The sequence below is a fragment of the Lissotriton helveticus genome, chromosome 10 (assembly GCF_964261635.1).
Source record: "Lissotriton helveticus chromosome 10, aLisHel1.1, whole genome shotgun sequence".
Classification (NCBI taxonomy): domain Eukaryota; kingdom Metazoa; phylum Chordata; class Amphibia; order Caudata; family Salamandridae; genus Lissotriton; species Lissotriton helveticus.
Genome location: NC_136071.1, coordinates 364368580 through 364387016, shown reverse-complemented (window position 1 = coordinate 364387016; position 18437 = coordinate 364368580).

Sequence of the window (18437 nt, the reverse complement as noted above, 5' to 3'; positions counted from 1 at the left end):
TTCTTGCTTCACGTCATATCTTGGCACTTTATGCCACATTCCTTTGAGGCCTGTGAAGGGCGGGCTGTTTTCCTCTTTAGACACAGACAGACAGAGAGTGCAGTGGATCTGGATAGGATTAGATGCTAATATGTTTTGACTAATTAATTAGGTCTAAAAGATTTATTTGTCTTATGCATTTATTTCTCTTAATGGGAGCTTTTTTGCCAACTATTTAATTATTGATTAGCTTTTCAAGACTATTTTTCTTAGAAACTCTTTAAGAATTGTGACTGAAATTTTGCGCCACATTTTCATAACTACATGTAATGCTTATATGCAGACTGTAATGTGTTCTGTATTATTGATATTTTTCCTGTTTTCCAAAATTCTGTAACCTAATTGATATTTTACTAATGAATAAAGGGTCAGAGAAAAATTAACTTTTTGACTAGAAAATAAAACCCTTTAAAATAATCAACAACTCTCTTTATTGGCTTACAATAATAATTGCATTTTGACTGTTCATCTTTATTTAAATTTCTCCTGATGGTAATACATGGTGTGAAGGGCCCAACACCTTTTGAGCGGTAAAATAGAGGTAGCATGAGGGTTTTGCATTGAGAAACTACCAGAAGAAATTACCGCTCTCCATCAGGGACATCTATATTAGATGGCAGCCCCAAATTTATATAGAGCCTGAACAACCCTGTAACTTAGTAATTAGATAGAAATAGTGGCAATCATAGTAAATATGGGAAATACACTAGGTATACCATGGGAAAATCAAAAAATACCTATACAGCTGGATTTAATAAACCTAAGCTGTATTACCCCATTGTGAAAAAGAAAAGATAATAATTTTTCTTAAAGAATAAGATAAATGTGATAATTCATGAAAATACATAATGTCACAGAATACAGATAATGTAGGTAAGGGAGGCTAAAAAAACAGGGAATAGTATATATAGAGAGTATCTGCCCAAAGCTATTCTTCACATAACGCCTTCCCCGCATCTTCTATAGAGCCCTATAGAAAATGGTAAAGGTCCTCCATGGTGTTAAGTCCATTGGGAACCTTGCTATCCAATTCTAGTATCATCTTGGATTCTAGTTGTCGAAGCAATTTGTCCCTGTCACCTCCCCTTCTAGATTTTGGTACAGAGGTAAGTACAAAATACGTAAGACACTGTAAGTTGTGTGTACTTTTGAAGTGTCTCGCGACAGGGTAGGAACTGTCGTTGTTAACAATTGCACAAATATGCTGCAATATTCTGGCATGCACCTGCAGCCTGGTGCTGCCAACATATCTCAGGCCACAGGTGCACCCCAGAACATATACAGCATACTCCGTTTTACAGTTGTAATTGCCTTTAATGGACAACGGAACCGTGCTAAATGGAGTACGTTAATGGGTGGTGTTTATCCCAAACTTGCAAGCTCTGCAGCTTGAACACTTGAAAAACCCCATCCAGGGTTTAAACCAAGAAGTGCTAGCAGGTAATTCAGGGAAAGGTTTGGACACCAAAGTTCTCATGGAAGGACCTCTGCGAAATGTGACAATGGGATTACCGGGGAGTTGAGATGACAGAACACTGTCTGTCATAAGAATGGGCCAACTTTTGGTCAGTATTGCTCTAATTTTTCTTTCTTGGCAACTGAATGCTGTAATGAACCTGATGTTGCAACTTGTTGCATCAGTTTCTGTCTTATTTACAGGGGATTTGGGTAAGAACAGTGATTCTCTCGTTCTTTGCTCAGTTTTATTGATTGCCTCCTTGAGTATTTTATCATTGTAGCCTCTGGCTTTGAATCTGGCAACTGCTTCAGAGGAGCATTTGCTGAATTCCGCTTCACTGCTACAGATTCGTTTAAGGCGAAGTAGTTCGCCATAAGGTATGTTATCGATAACATGACGTGGGTGGGCACTACTCATATGTAAGGTAGAGTTCCCAGCTGTTGCTTTTCTATAAAGGGTCGTGAAAAGTTTGTTATTATTAGAGAATACTTTGACGTCTAAAAAATCTACGTGGTCTCTGCTGATGTTCGAGGTGAATTTTAGATTAACTGAATTGATATTGAGACCTGAAACAAACATTCTAGCACTCTCTTCATCGCCCTTCCAAATTAAAAACACGTCATCAATATAACGAACCCATAAGGTAACATGCTCCAAAAATGTTTGGAGGTGCTCACCCATGAGGACCCACCTCTCCCACCAGCCGACGAGCAAGTACGCATAGCTGGGGGAAAAGCAGGCCCCCATGGCAACACCCCTCTTCTGCAAGTATACATCTTTACCAAAGATAAAGTAGTTGTTATAGAGACACCAAGTTACAAAATCTAAAATCATTTTGTTATGTTTATAACAGTGGAGAGGTCTCGTTCCCCAAAAATATTCTAATGCTTTGAGACCAGTTTGGTGTTCAATGCTCGTATAAAGAGCTTCTATATCCAATGTTATAAGTAAAGAATTTGGTGTCCATGGGATATCCTTGATTTTTTTCAAAAAATCCCCTGTGTCTTTGATAAAAGTAGGTAACTTCATCACCAACTCTTGCAAAAAATAATCAATAAACTGTGCCAAATGTTCTGCCATGCTGCCAATGGCAGAGATGATTGGTATGCCCGGAGTTGGTAATATACCTTTCTGTATCTTTGGTATTAGGTAGAACCTGGGCATGACTGGATGTTCAACGTTCAGAAATTTAAATTCCTGCATTGAAATTAGACCCTCTCTTCTATATCTATGTAGCATCTTGGTTAGGGAGTCTCTAGCGCGATCATATTCTTTTATGTTGGCGATCTGGTAACAATTGATGTCTGAAAGTTGTTTCTTAGCTTCCGCATTGTATTGTTCTTGAGGCCAGATCACTATGTTCCCCCCTTTGTCAGAGCTAAAAACAATATTTTTATGATCTTTTTTCAATTTTGAAATGAGGGCCCAATATTGCATCTCTTTGTGGCTTTTGATTCTTTTGCGATGTTTCACTTGGTGGTCAAGTTTTTTTAAATCCGATGTAACCACCTCATGAAATGAGTCAATAGAGTCTTTTGGCATGATAGGCATAAAGCAGGAAGTGGGTTTGAACAGGCTCATGCCCGTGCCAGATTGCTCAATATTGGCATCTGCAAGTTCCTGTTGTGTAGACGGATTGCAATCCACCTGGTCATTATCAGTGTCCATTTGATGCAGGGTAAGCAATGCCTTAGCATCCCGGGCCTGAAGTACACTCATAGATGATCTTGCGTTTGTCTCCGTGATGTTGTTAAGGCCATCTTTGATGTTGAAAAATTTGCGTAGTTTTAATTTCCGTATAAAACGAAAAATGTCTATTCTGGTTGACATATAGTTGAAATCAGTAAGGGGGCAATGCGATAATCCTAGGCTTAGGAGTTGATTTTCAGCCGTAGTAAGTGTAATGGATGATAGATTTATTATTGTTCTATCATTTAGTTCTTTTTGCGCCATGTATATATATATATATATATATATATATATATATATGTATATATATATTTATATTTATGTATATATATAGATATATATTCACTGAAAAAAACATAGGTTTTACACCAGTTATAGTTAGGAATTAGCATTTAAAAAACCTATTAAATTCACTGAAAAAACCATAGGTTTCACACCAGTTATAGTTAGCTGGAAGTTTTACTTGCATAAAACCATTGAAATTCCCAAGTTATAGTTAGTTGGATTCATTATAACTTGCGCGTGCAATGCACTGCTGATGACGTCACATATTACATCACTCATGACATGGTCAGTGACATCACTCATGACATCACTGATGACACCATCCAGTGAATGTGTGTCTTTCTGAAAAATAAATATTACTGAGTAATGTTTAAATATTTAAATATATGTATAAATGTTTCACTTTGTGTATAAGTGGCTGCATGGGTTGGTGAGTAGCTACATGTGTATGTATATGGGTTATTAGATGTTTTTTTTAATATCAGTATGAGTGTCTATATGGTTTGGTGAGGGTATTACTTAGCACATAGATGAATGAATGACTGACTCTCTGTTTGTATGTGTTTTGAAGACAGCATATGGGCAGGACTGTATGGGTGGATGAGTGTGTATATGTGTGTGTTAGTGAGTGAATGACTGTCTCACTAGTGTCTTTATCAGTAACTACATATGTTTTAATCTAGTATATATGAATATTGATGTATATAAGTGAGTATATGTGAGAGTGAGGGATTGTAAGAGTTCCTGTTTAAATAAGTATGTTTTTCTATAAGTGATTCTTTAACAGAGTAAATATGTGTATGTTTTCTTAGAAGTAAGGTGGTAGTGTGTGTATAGCTGTATATGCAAATAAATGGATGTTCAATAGTTTATTTGCATGTGTGAGTATGTGTGTGAGTAACTTTTAGATGACTGTCGTTGTGTAACAGGATATATAGGTGTATCACTATATATGATGAGTGAGTATATGTATGAGTGACTACATAGAACTGTTGGTGAATGAGTGGATGTGTATATAGATGGTGGAATTACTGAATTGGTTGTTGTAACTGGTATGGGTATCTCAATTTTTTGGAAAATTTTAGTTTCTATTTTTGAATATGTGTTTCAAAGGTTACATTACAGTGAAAGGAGGTCTGTCACTCTGTCACAAGGATGGTGTCATCAGTGATGTCATGAGTGATGTCACTGACCATGTCATGAGTGATGTAATATGTGACGTCATCAGTAGTGCATTGCACGCGCAAGTTATAGTGAGTACCAACTAACTATAATGTGGGAATTTCAAGGGGTTTATGGGAGTAAAACTTCCAGCTAACTATAACTGGTGTGAAACCTATGTTTTTTTCAGTGAATTTAATAGGTTTTTTAAATGCTAATTCCTAACTATAACTGGTGTAAAACCTATGGTTTTTTCAGTGAATTTCAATGGTTTTTTAATAGCAAATCTCTTTAGGTATAAAAAGTAAAACATTTTATAACGAATTTTATATTGTATAATTATGTAATTTTTATTTATTTATTTATTTTTATTTTTTTTGCCCTAGGGCGCTCCCGGGGCGCGTACCGGTGAACGCACGGGTAAGCGCAATGTTACGGCGCGCCCCGGGGCATGTACCAGTGAGCGTCCCGTTAGCGCTATTCCCACGAACGAAAACAACATCGTGACGTATCGCGTAGCCGCGTGATGCGTCATATGACGCACTGCGTAAGCGCACCCGGAAGCACGCGAGCGCATACGATCGCGCAACGTCCGGACGCGCTTATGCTACGCGCCCCTGGGCGCGCCCCAGGGCGCGACTACGGGCGCGCCCCGGGGCACGTAGTGTAAGCGCGTCGGGTCATGTGATCTGAAAATAACACTTTTCATTGGTGCAGATCAGTTTTGGTTTCCAAATGATTAAAGCCTGGATAATGTGACTTGAAAATAACACTTTTCATTGGTCCAGAACAGTTTTGTTTTCCAAATGATGAAAGAGCCCACCTTTTTTCCTTATGCTGACTTTGTCCTTTGACTGAGGAAGACTTGTTTGAACAACTTAGAGAAATATTTTGTACTTTAAAATGGCTACAGTAGCAGCAGCAGCTGGAGCATCTGCACCACCACCACCACCACCACCACCAAGAGGACCACCACAACATTGCATTGGTGGTCAAGAAGAGGAGGAGGAGGAAGAGGAAGAGGAGCAGGGGAGAAGATGGCTGCATGAAGACAATACCCCATACCAGCCAAGGCCACACATTGTATGGGAGTTTTTTTCTATCCCAGAGGGCAAGAAGAAAGTAAATGCGGCCAAGGTGACTTGCCTAATCTGTGGAATGGAACTTTCAATTGGGAACCCTAACAAGAAATATTCTTTTGGTAATAATACCATGATTAGACACATGATCCGCAAGCATCCGAACAACTATTCTGCTGCTGAGATGAGGGAACTGGCCAGTAACCTCCCCAATCTTCAAGGACCACCCGCAAAAGAAAGCAACCCACTCCATCGGGACCAGAGACAACGGAGACGATGCATTGCATTCAACCACGATTTGAGGATTTCCGAATTACATGTATTTATTGTGGTAAGCTCATCTTGTATGGAGAAAAGAGCGTAAAGCTCATCGGCCTTGCTGGTGACAACCACAATTGCCCCAAAAAACCCTAATTTTTTCCGTTTTTTGTTTTTTGCTCCAGTTGAGCCATTTTCAATTCCCTTTTTTTTGTTTCTCCCCATAAAAAATACAAAAAAAATATAAAACTGTTCAGAAAAGCCAAAAAAAGTACAAAATGTTCAAAAAAACATTATAAAAAATATAAAACAACAAAAAGAAGAAAAAAAACAGTTCTTTTTAGAACTACCTTTAATTTATAAAAATAAACATATGTTTTTAAAGAATCTCTGTCAATTTTTTTTCCTCAGGGTATGCGCACCGGGGCGCGCACCCAAAAAAAAGAAAAAAAAATGAATGAAGGAGTTAGCATGAGGGAAGAACACAAAGAGAGTAATGTTAAGAGAAAGAGAGCTAGAGGGAGAAACACAGAGGGATTGTTTATTACATAGTAAAAAACAGAGAAGGTGTAATAGGGTGAAAGTGAGAAAAGTAAAATGAATAAGGGAGCGAAAGAAGGGAAGAGAGAGGAAGAAGACTAAAGTAGAAATAGTGGGAGAATGTGAGTGGCTGTTGAAAGAAAAAGAAAGGACACTAAAAAATGGGAAATGTAGGGTAGTGACGGAACCGGGATAAATGAACAACGGTGAGGGAGGGTGAGAAAAGAACAGTGAGTGTAAGTAAAGAGGGGTGAAAGAGGGTGAAAAATTGAATTAGGATAAGACATGGGGGGTGACAAAGAGAAAGGACAGAGAGAGTAAACAGTGCCTGAATGGGTCTGAGTGAAACAGCAAAGAAAGGTAAGTAATGCAGTGTGTGTGACTTATAGGGAGTCAGTGGGTGTAGGTCGGGGTGTGGGTGTGTAAGGTGTGTCTGTGGGTGTGGGTGTGTGGGGTGTTTCGGTGTGGGTGGAGGTGAGGGTGTGTGAGATATGTGTGAGGGGTGTGTGGGTGTGGGGGGTATGTGTGTGGGATGTATGTGTGTGTATGGAATGTGTGTGTGTGTGTGAGGAGTGTGTGTGTGTGTGTGTGTGTGTGTGAGGTGTGTGTGTGGTGTGTGTGTGGGCTGTATGTCAGAGGTGTGTGTATGTGTTGGGAGGGGGATGAGGTGTGTGTGTAGGAGTGAAGTGAATAATTAAGAAAAAGAGAATGAGTGAGGGAGCAAAGGAAGGGAACAGAGGGTAAGTGAACTAAATAATGGGGACTGAAAGAAGTTGAATGTGAGAGGGGAAATAGGGAAAGGGGAGTAAACATGGAGAATAAGAATAAGTGAACGGAGCAGAGTAAGGAAACAGGAGTGAGGTTGCTTGAGAAATCATTAGTGAGGTTAAAGCAAAGGGTGATGACAAACTACATTTTTTAGTCACACTTACCATATAATAAATGTAACTTTTATTACATTTTTTTACTACACTTTGTATCTGTGAAAGAGAGAAGAAAAAATAAGTTATAATTAGTAAAATATCTATTTTAAAATAAAAGATACAAATGAAGAGGTTAAAAATCATAACAGTGTATTTAGAAATAAAGTAAGAGTGAAGGACACAGAAAGAGAAATAAAGTAAGGTAGAAGGACAAAAAGAGAGAAAAAGAAATAGAAGGAGAGCACATTACTAAGAGTAAGGCATATAGATTCACTGACAGAGAGGAAGAGAAGAACAGAGAAATGAACTGAAGGTAAGAAAGATACTAAAAGAATGTGAGTTAGCAAAACTAAATCAGGAAACAGTAGTAAGTAATAGTAAGTAAAAAGATAATGACTGAGACGCAAAAGAGTCTAATTAAGGATGCATTTAGAAGAATGAGGAATGGAAGATAACTGAGAGTAAGTGAAGAACAGTCATAGAGTGAAGGGATGAAGGGAGAGAGGATAATATAGAAGGATTGAGGGAAAAGGAGTGAGGAAGTTAGTAGACAGACAGACTAAGAGAAAAACTGAGTGAAGTGGAGTACAATGAGTGAGGAAAGGAAATGAGTAAGGGAGCAAAAAAAAGAAAGAGAGGAGAAGAGGACTAAAACAGTGGTACTGAGAGAAAATGATTCGGTGATAAAAGTAAAGAGAAGGACACTGAAAGATAGGAAATGAGGGATAGTAATGGAACCAGAGTAAAAGAAATGGGGTGAAGAACGATGAGAGAGGAGCAGTGAAGTTGTTGTAAGAGAAATGATAGAAGGTATATAAACACAACTGAACATAACACAAGGAGAGTGAGGCACTGAGGACATCGAGGTAGCGAACAGAAAATAGAGAGAAGAGGTCAAAAGAAAGGAGCAAACAAAGATAAGCGAGGGAGAGTGGGTGATTTATAGTGATAGAGTGCGACAATACTGCTGAGTGAGTAAAGAGGAATTACTAAAAGAGCAAAGGAGGAAATACGGAAAAGGGAAGTAAAGCAGAGAGACTGAAAGCTGAAAAGTTATGCAAGGGAGAAAGGGGATGCAGACAGTTGAAATGAGAATGAGGGGTTGTGAAAGAAGTAGAGTAAAGGAACAGGGGTTACAGAGAGTGAGAGAAAGACATTATAAGTGAGTAAAAAGAGCTGAAAGAGGATGGAAAAAGGAAAGTGAGTGTCAGACAATGGGAATACAATTTAATTTAAACAATCCAAAGTATAGAATAACTTGTACAACATGTTACATAGTTTATTTTTGCTGTTCTCAGAATATATTGAATTTCACTTAAAACAGTGAGTTCAAATTACTCATCATATGACAACGGAAAAAAAAACACAATCTAAAAGATTGTGTTTTATAAAAACCCTTAGATACTGACAAATGACAAATGTACACTAATCTTTGATTCACTTACTTTTCCTTTAGGCCAAATAGTATATCATGAAGGTCCTTTTCTCGTTGGAAAGTACTCTGCTGTTCACTAAAAAATCCATTTCATCGACTTTCTAGAAGAAAAGCTCCAAGAACATCTGAAATATTTTCATTATTTTCATATACTCCTTTTTTTCAGTCATGACTCTTTACTCATTCCTTTACTTTTCCTTTTGGCCAAATAGTGTCAGATGTATGAGTATATTTTCAAATTAATTCTAAGAAACTCTAAAATTACTGTTTTTCCGACGTTCTGAAAGAAAGGCTCATACAACATTTTCACAATATTTAAGTATTTGTAAAACGATCTCTGACTCACTCATGTTCATCATTTCCTATAATACTGATATCACTTACTATGAGATCAACTTACAGTACCTATATGACAACTACATTTTTTATATTATCTTGATCACTTTTACTCAGAATATAATTTTAAACAGCAAATTAACCTTTATTAACTGCTCCCGTCTTCATAGGCCAATTATCTTTACTTAAATGTTGGTTCTAAAAACACTAGATATGAATGTTTTAGGTCAAAAGGCAAACGTTGTTTGAAAGTCAAATGAGTGTCATTACAAAGGGTCCAACCTTTACAACTTTTTAAATAGCATGTGTAATGCCCTGATGTTGTTGAAGGACCGTCATGATAAATAATAGCTACAGTTGCAAAGGTTCTTCCTGAAAGTGATAACTGAGAAGCCACGAAATTTTTTATAGAAGTTGTCAATTTACTTCCATCAGGTCTACATCGTTGGAACATTAAAATCACATATTTACCATAAATTTGTAAAAAATAATGTGGACAGCATTGCAGACTTACACTGGGTACACACCATATTGTGATCAGCTGCTTTAACTAGATTATTAAAAGGCACTGATTTGCAGTCTGGTAAACTCAAATATATAAATCTTTCAGTGTCTATTCTAGTACTACTTGATAAAGTACAGTTGTCACAGTCATGCTGCCATTGATAAGAAAGGCTAAAAAGATTTTTTATATCTACTCCTTCATCTTCCAATACATCAAACATATACATTAAAAATTCCTGACAATCCTGCTGAATAATCTGTGAAAATTGATTTTGACCAGAACATATGTCTAGAAGATTTCTAATTTCTTAAACACTTTCTATTTTTGCTCTATCACTGCTACATTTCTCAAACACAGAATTCAATAAACAGCAGAATGTTTGATCCTGATTTTCAACAATCTGTTCTTGTAAATTTTGAAGAAAAAAAACAACATTAACCACTACATTAGCATGGTAGTTGACACCAGAACTGTTTTCACACTGAAATCCAACAGCATCTTCAACAGAATCCTTTTTCTTTCTGCTTACAATTACAGTTTCATCTACTTTTTGTCTTTTTGCTAGTACCTCACTGCAATTATTCTCATTTCTTCTTTTTCGGCCTTTCACAGGTTTTTCAAACAGAGGATATTGAGGCAAATGTGGAGCATACTCTCTTCTTAACCTATTGTATTCTTTAACACAATCTAGATCAGCACAAATCTTTGTTTCATCACACTCAATCAAGTACAATCCTGATAAAGTTCTGACTCGTGATAATGCCACATATGCCATACCCTCTTTAAACACAGAACTTCCAATGTTCACCAAAGCACTATCTACACTTAAACCTTGAGATTTATGAATTGTCACTGCATATGCCAAACAAACAGGAAACTGTTTTCGGCGAACATATAAGTCTTTCACAAGCAAAAATCAAGCTGAACAACGACAAATTTGTTCTATTTCGTCAATGCCATCAAATTTAATTTTTAAAATTTCAATTCCATCTCTATTTTTGTAATTCACAAAACCAACAACAGGACCCATTGCTCCATTTACCAGACCTCTTTCAACATTTAAATTCCTTCTCAAAATGATACGACAATTTAAACACACATTCAGAGTCTTTTCAAAACCAGCAGTTTTAGATATAGTCTTCTCTAATGAATCCAATTTTGATTTCAAATTTTCTGACAAAATAATTGTTGCTCTCATATGCTCTATTTTATCTATAGCTTCCAGTTTCACTATCTCTTCATTTTCTAACTTTAACATGTTGTTGTTGAACATGGAACATTCTTTCAGACTAGGCATCAAACATATGCCAGATTTCTTCTCGTTAATTTTCTTAAAAATATTCTCTGGAAGAATGTTTTCATTTGGGTACAAATTTGAAATTAATCGTCTATGTAAAGCTTCTTTCCCATGCTGACTTATTTTTCCGAATTTTACATCTTGTAGAATATTTTTATAATCTTCATCCTTTGCCTGCCGCATATTTTGGAGTAGTTCTGCATATTTGAAATTTAACCATATATTAACGTTTCCAATGCTTCCTAGGCACTTCCTGGTATCTTCATGTGTGACCATTTTAAACACTGGTTGTCCTTTCACTGGAGTCAACTGCAGTAGATCTCCAAAAACAATAATGTGTTTTCCTCCGAATAACACATCATACTCTGTTCTAAGAATTTCTTGCATTCTCAAATGCACAAAAGCAAGCATTAGATTTGAGACCATGCTTACTTCATCAATGATAAGAAGTTTCATTTTCTTCAGGACTCTGGAAACTTCGGAACACGCATCTCCAGATAGCTTGTGGTATTGCAATTTGTTATCATGCTCCACTGGCAGCATCAGTAAACGATGTAAAGTAATCCCTTTAATATTATGTGCTGCCAGCCCAGTTGGAGCGGTAACAACACAAGACAGCGGTGATTCAGTCCTTTTCTGCAGATAAGTTGCAATTGCTTTAATAAGAAAACTTTTTCCAGTTCCCGCTTCTCCACTCACGTACAGTTGGACAGGCTTAAATGATGTACATGAGCACTCTTTCTTCTCATGACTGAATCCATGTTCAACCTGTTCTGTGACTTCGTCATATATCTGTTTCTGCTCAAGGTTTAATTGTTTCACCAAATCTTCTAAATTAATTACATCCTCTTGAGCTTGCTCCATAGCTCTTTCCACCTCATCCATGGCAGTGGCAGCTTCATTTTGGATAATTGGTCCTCCCAGTGGATCCTGACTCAATGAAGCAGAACTCTGACTGTCTTGAGAACTGTCTCTCGCAATCTCTGCAGCAATTGTTGCTTCTTGCTCTATTTCTTCATTCAACATTTGCAGATAATTTGGAAAAACAGGACATTCTATGGTATCCTTTGTTGCATTAAAAGAGTCTTCGTAACAGAGAAAATCTCCAAGTAGTTCCTCTTCTGTACGCCATGGTTTAAAGAGTTGCAAAAGAGCCAAATAGTAAAATTCTCTTTTGTCTGGATTTTCACAACTCAATTTTCGATGATTAATCAAATGACCTTTTCTCTGTTTCACTAGACATCCTTCGCATCCAATGACAGCATAAATTCCATTATTGATATCTTCTCTGATGTTCCTCTTATAAATATATCTTTGCAGAACTTCATAGAGACAAGCGTTCTCAAGATAAGTACTTCTATTTGGATAGTATGTATCCAACATGTTTGTCTTCAAAATATCTGTACTTTCTGGTTCTTTCTCCGCCCAATACTCTATTTCCTGTACAGATTTCCAAACTCGGTTTCGTGTTGCAGCAAGACCTAGACTCACCCAAGTGATGGTTCCAGATTTGGCATATAGACTTGCTGATGACAATCGATCGGAACATTCATATGCTCCAATTTCTCGATGTGACAACATCTTTAGACTGTAACTGTATAATTTCTTGCTTATACTCTTTTTATGTGAAATGTCCTCCCACATTTCCTTCAGTTCTGTCTTTTCTTTTTTTGTGATGTAAGACGTCACATATCAAGCCACAGCAATAGAGTTGTCAGCAACGAACTGAATATCCATGTTAGCATTCCACATGGACAAAATCACTGGGTTGTAGTCGATGATGTACTTGGACTCTTCGTTTCTTTTTAAATTGTATGTATTTTTGGGTGATTTCCTCGTCACAGTATGTCGCAGAGAAGACATCAAATTATTTACTCTTCCTTTAGAAATCACTGCTCGTGGAAAACCAAAACGACATTTTGTGTAGAACTTTGTTTCTGAATTTTCGACGACAGTACTTTCCACAACGATGAGATTGAAAACGTAAAACTTGTTGCCTTAAACTGTTTTCTTCCGTAGTTTTCGGAACAGCACATGTTGAATACTCTTCAATGAAGCTCATCACTGTCTCATCCGAATCTGTTCCAAATTTGGGTGCATCTTTAAACCACAACAACATATGTATGTGAGGAGCACCTCTCGCTTGGTACTCCTTTCTCCAAAAGAAATCCAAAACCTCTCCAAGGGGAGGATTTTTTTTGTTGGTAATGAAAGACATCATAGCTTCAAATCTATGATTAAAATATCTGCATACATTCACTGGATCCAAAGAACACAGTTCTCCAGGTGTTTTGAATTCTATATTTTGTATATTTGCATTTGCCTCGCGTATAAATTGAAGTAAGTCGTCCCATGCATACTCGGCACAGCTAAGAGTGAGGAACCATGTAGGAGTTCCTAAGTTTCTTAGCATACATTTCAATTCCCCATGACGACGGTACCAATACTCGTTTGTACCACGCTGACATGCCATGAGATTGATTAGATGAGATTCCAAAATATTATCTTGCAGATTGACTATCTCCATAAAGTCCCTCGCCAAAACATTTTGCAGATGTGCTCCACTTTTCAGTATATGGTTTACTGCATAAGAAAGCCCAGACAAGTCACTTTCATACAGTAGATGAAACAAATATGGGATACATTGACGAAACCTTGGATCTTCAGCATATAATCTTAAAGTCCAGTATTCAGATGCTGGAATTTGAAGTGGTCGATCGTCATATCGTCCACCTCGACCTGTTGGAAATAGCTGTGGAAAACAACGAGCTTCCAAACTTTCTTCCCATACACTAATGGGACTTCCTTTTGCTGATTTCATTTGAAACAAGTCAATTGCATTCCCCATTACTTCTTTGGAATGCAAAGGATGAACAGTATAATGTTCATATATTTCTTCACTTCTAGACACATCAACTTTTTCAATTTGGCCAGCTGAACAATCACTGTCTTCATCTGCAGCTGTTTCCTCTGCTCCAACACATACATGTTTGTAGTACTCATTGTTTTTGACCAAATACAACGTTGCCTTTTTGACTTTCCTAACATCCACTAAATCTTGCAAGATTTTCTTACTCTTTGTCGGAACCCCATTAACTAGAATAACCATAGGTTCCTCTTCCACTTTCTCTACACCAATTGTATCAATATTTTTCTTGAAATCTAGAGGCAAATAAACAACTCTTTCCTTTAATCCTCTCTGTAAATCTGAAGGAGGCAATTTCCCTATCTTAGGCTCCATGCGAACAATTGCCTGAAAAGGATGGACACATTGAATCAAAATACACTCATATGTATTTAAATCCATCAATTCTGGAGGAATGTCTACCAACTCAAGATTATTATGAACAGCTCTAGCAGGCATTCTGTTTTGATTTAATTTATCATAACAATATTTACAAATACGCTGATCAGTACTCAAATCAAAAGAATTCTCCACCTACAAATAAGTTGCAAAATCCTTCCACTCATAATTATTTATCTTTTCACTTTTTACGTATAAATCAACTAATCTAGTTTGATGCTTATAATGAGTTTGTCGACAACACACACAAGTAAAATTCGGCCTTTCACTTGATTTCACCTTAAACCTGATAATTTACTGGTCAAACTTTTCTGTAGTTGAAATCTGTACATTGTCTTCCACATTACCTTGAATTTCTGTGTCAATATCTACACTGTCCTCTTTTTCACTAAAATAACAAATCTCAATTTCTTCACAAATCTTCTTCACATCTAATTCAGTTCCATGCAAAAGAGCACTGTTTAATTGTTTAAGCTTAAGTGCTGGACTTTTTGCATAATACAACCTTCTCACTAAGTTCCTCATTTTGTTATGATGCACTGCTAACATCCTAAAATGATGAAAAACACTCTGACAAACTTTTCTAGAAAGACAAGCCAGTGAATGCCCTTGCAAACCTGTGTTTTCTCTCACTCTGCAAGGATCTAAGTCTTGCAACATCTTCATTTTCTGTTTTAGAGTTTTCTTACTATATGTACGTAAGAAATTACAAAACAAATCGATTGATTCCTGTCGCACACTACAAATACTACTACACTTCCAAGTGTACACTGGACCCTTAGTAGGTCTCCCTAAAACTTCATCAGTTAACACCTCTTCTGGTTCTCTAGGCACAAGTTTCTCTTTTTCAATCGGACAACCGTCTTTCACCTCATATGCTCGACCACTGGTGTCAACTGCATGCACTAAATCATTCTTCTGAAAGTAACTCTCCTCATTAAAAAATGGCTCACAACTTGAACTGTGCATCCATTCTCCAGAAAAAACTTTACAAAAATTAGTCCGATTAATTACTCTTTTCCATTTACTGTTTGATTTGAAAACATCAATTGTCTTGTTAAGTGTCCTAATTCTATTGATTATTAAAATGAATAATTTTTTCTTAAATTCAAAAGCATGATCAACAATATTCTCTATACTTTTCTTTTTCTTATAAAAAGCAGATCTCTGTTTACCTTTTTTAATATTTTTTAACAAATTTAAAACCACTCTATTGCGAAACATTCATTTACGAATGTCCCTAAATTGATTTTGCCTTCTATTCCTATACATATTATTGTCTCCTGCTGCAGTAGTAACATTTTTTGGTGATCTCTCCTTCCTCTTCAAAATTGCTCTCTCCTTCTCTCTTTCTACATACTGTCCAACAATTTTTTTGGGATCTACATATGTTCCGTAAGAAAGACTTAGTTGTCTTACCAGAAGCTTTTTTCCTGTTTTTTGAAGTATTTGTTGTAGGAGACTGCTTTAATTCCGTTGCTGTTTTTGACTTTTTTCCGCTTACAATCTTTTCGTCTCCTTTCCCTTGAGGGCATATTTCCTTACTATTGAAATCTTGATTTAAATCTGTGGAAAACAAAAATAAAAATAAAAAAATCATTATAGACCACTATTACCAAACAACAAAACAATGACAATAAGCAAACAATATAAACACTATAATACTTCTACATATGACCTTATCTCTGTTTTTTAAATATAATTCTAAAAAAATATTTCGGGCACATGAATTACTTTTACATTATTAACAAGGATTAGATAGTATCTGCATGTTTAAAAAAATATATTTGCACATTTCACAATCATATCACCTGTGTTTCCTCAGATTAGTAAGCAGATTGTACACATGAGGTAAGGACTGTCCTGGGGAACATAGGTGGTGAGGCCGGTGTCTAAGAGTCCACTGGACTGCACTTCATGAAGCCTATCCCCCACTGCACTCTTAGACACAGCCCTCACCTCCTTTCCACCCCAGGACAGACCTCTCTTCCACTATACTCCTCAACACAGGCATCACCTCCTAGGCACCCATGGACAATCCTCACCTTATCTGCAATCCAGAATAGACCTCAACTCATCTGCACCATTAGACAGGCCTCAGTTCATTTACACCCCTGAATACGCCTCATCTCATCTGCACCCTGTTACCATCAATTATACTCAATGTATTGAGGCCTGTCGAAGGGCCACAGATTACATAATGTTTGTCTAAGGGTCAGAGGAGGTAAGTCCTCTCAATTGCACTCATGGACACAGGCCTCAACTCCTTTGCGCCCCTGGACATGCCTCACCTCATCTGTAAAATCCACTTCCTAATTTGAGGAAACCCAGGTAACATACATTTCTTCTCTCTTGCAAACATTCCTACCAAACATTACCATAAAAATGACACAAACCAACAGCAAACAAGCTCAGTCTGCTTCCTAATCTGAGGTAACACAGGTGACATGATTGTGAAAGGTTCAAATATTTTTATGTAATCATGCACACACTATTTATTCCTTCTCAAAAATGTAAAAGCCATTCATTTGCCCCCAAATCGTTTTTTGAATAACATTTTAGAAACAGAGCACAGGTCCTATGTACAAGCATTCAACTTCACTACTGAAACCTCACTATTTCACAAAATAAAAATCCTCTATCTTGCAAATGTAGATACCAAGCATTATCAAAAAGCATGACACAAACCAACAGCAAAGAAGCTCAGAGCCTAATTTATGAGTCCCTGCGTTAGTTTTCCGCTGGTGATGCGTCACTTTTTGTGACGCATCGGCAGCATAAAACATGTGCCTTGTTGCGCCATATTTAAAAAATGACACATCTAGGTAGATGTGTCACTTTTTAAACCCCTGCGCCACATTATACGTGCGTCAGGTATAATGTATGCAGAGGTGGTGTTCCCCTGTAAAAAACCTTGTAATAGTGACGCAGTGAAATCTATGAGATTTCACTGCGTCACTTTTAGGACACTGTTATGTCAAAATCTTGTACCTGCCTCACAGCAGGCGTAAGACTGACGCAAACCCTTTCACATGGGGCTTTCCCCATTTGAAAAGACGCATTGCTGGAGTTGCGTCACTTTTGTGACACACTCCAGCAATGCGTCACTTTTGCGCTTACAGATACGTCAGAAATACTGACTTATCTGTAACTCCTTGCGACATGATGCGTCATACATTAAATATGACGCATCATTGGTGTCGCAAGGAGTGCGCAGTGAAAACTGACGCATCGCTGTTTTCATAAATAAGGCCCTCAGTGTCCTTCCTAATCCGAGGTAACACAAGTGACATGAATGTGAAAGATACAAATATTTTTATGTGATCATGCACACACTATTTATTCCTTCTCAAAAATGTAAAACCATTGATTTACCCCAAAATCGTTTTTTGAATAACATTTTAGAAACACAGCGCAGGTCCTATGTACAAGCATTCCATTTCAGTTCTGAAAACTCACTATTTTACAAAATACATTTCCTCTCTATTGCAAACATTCCTACCAAGCATTACCCAAAAAATGACACAACCCAACAGCAAAGAAGCTGAGTCTGCTTCCTAATCGGAAGTAACACAGGTGACATGATTGTGAAAGGTTCAAATATTTTTATGTAATCATGCACACACTATTTATTTCTTCTCAAAAATGTAAAACAATTGATTTGCCCCAAAATCGTTTTTTGAATAACATTTTAGAAACACAGCGCAGGTCCTATGTAAAAGCATTCCATTTCAGTTCTGAAAACTCACTATTTTACAAAATACATTTCCTCTCTATTGCAAACATTCCTACCAAGCATTACCCAAAAAATGACACAAACCAACAGCAAAGAAGCTCAGTCTGCTTCCTAATCGGAGGTAACACAGGTGACATGATTGTGAAAGGTTCAAATATTTTTATGTAAACATGCACACACTATTTATTCCTTCTCAAAAATGTAAAAGCCATTGATTTGCCCCAAAATCGTTTTTTGAATAACATTTTAGAAACACAGCGCAGGTCCTATGTACAAGCATTCCATTTCAGTTCTGAAAACTCACTATTTTACAAAATACATTTCCTCTCTATTGCAAACTTTCCTACCAAGCATTACCCAAAAAATGACACAAACCAACAGCAAAGAAGCT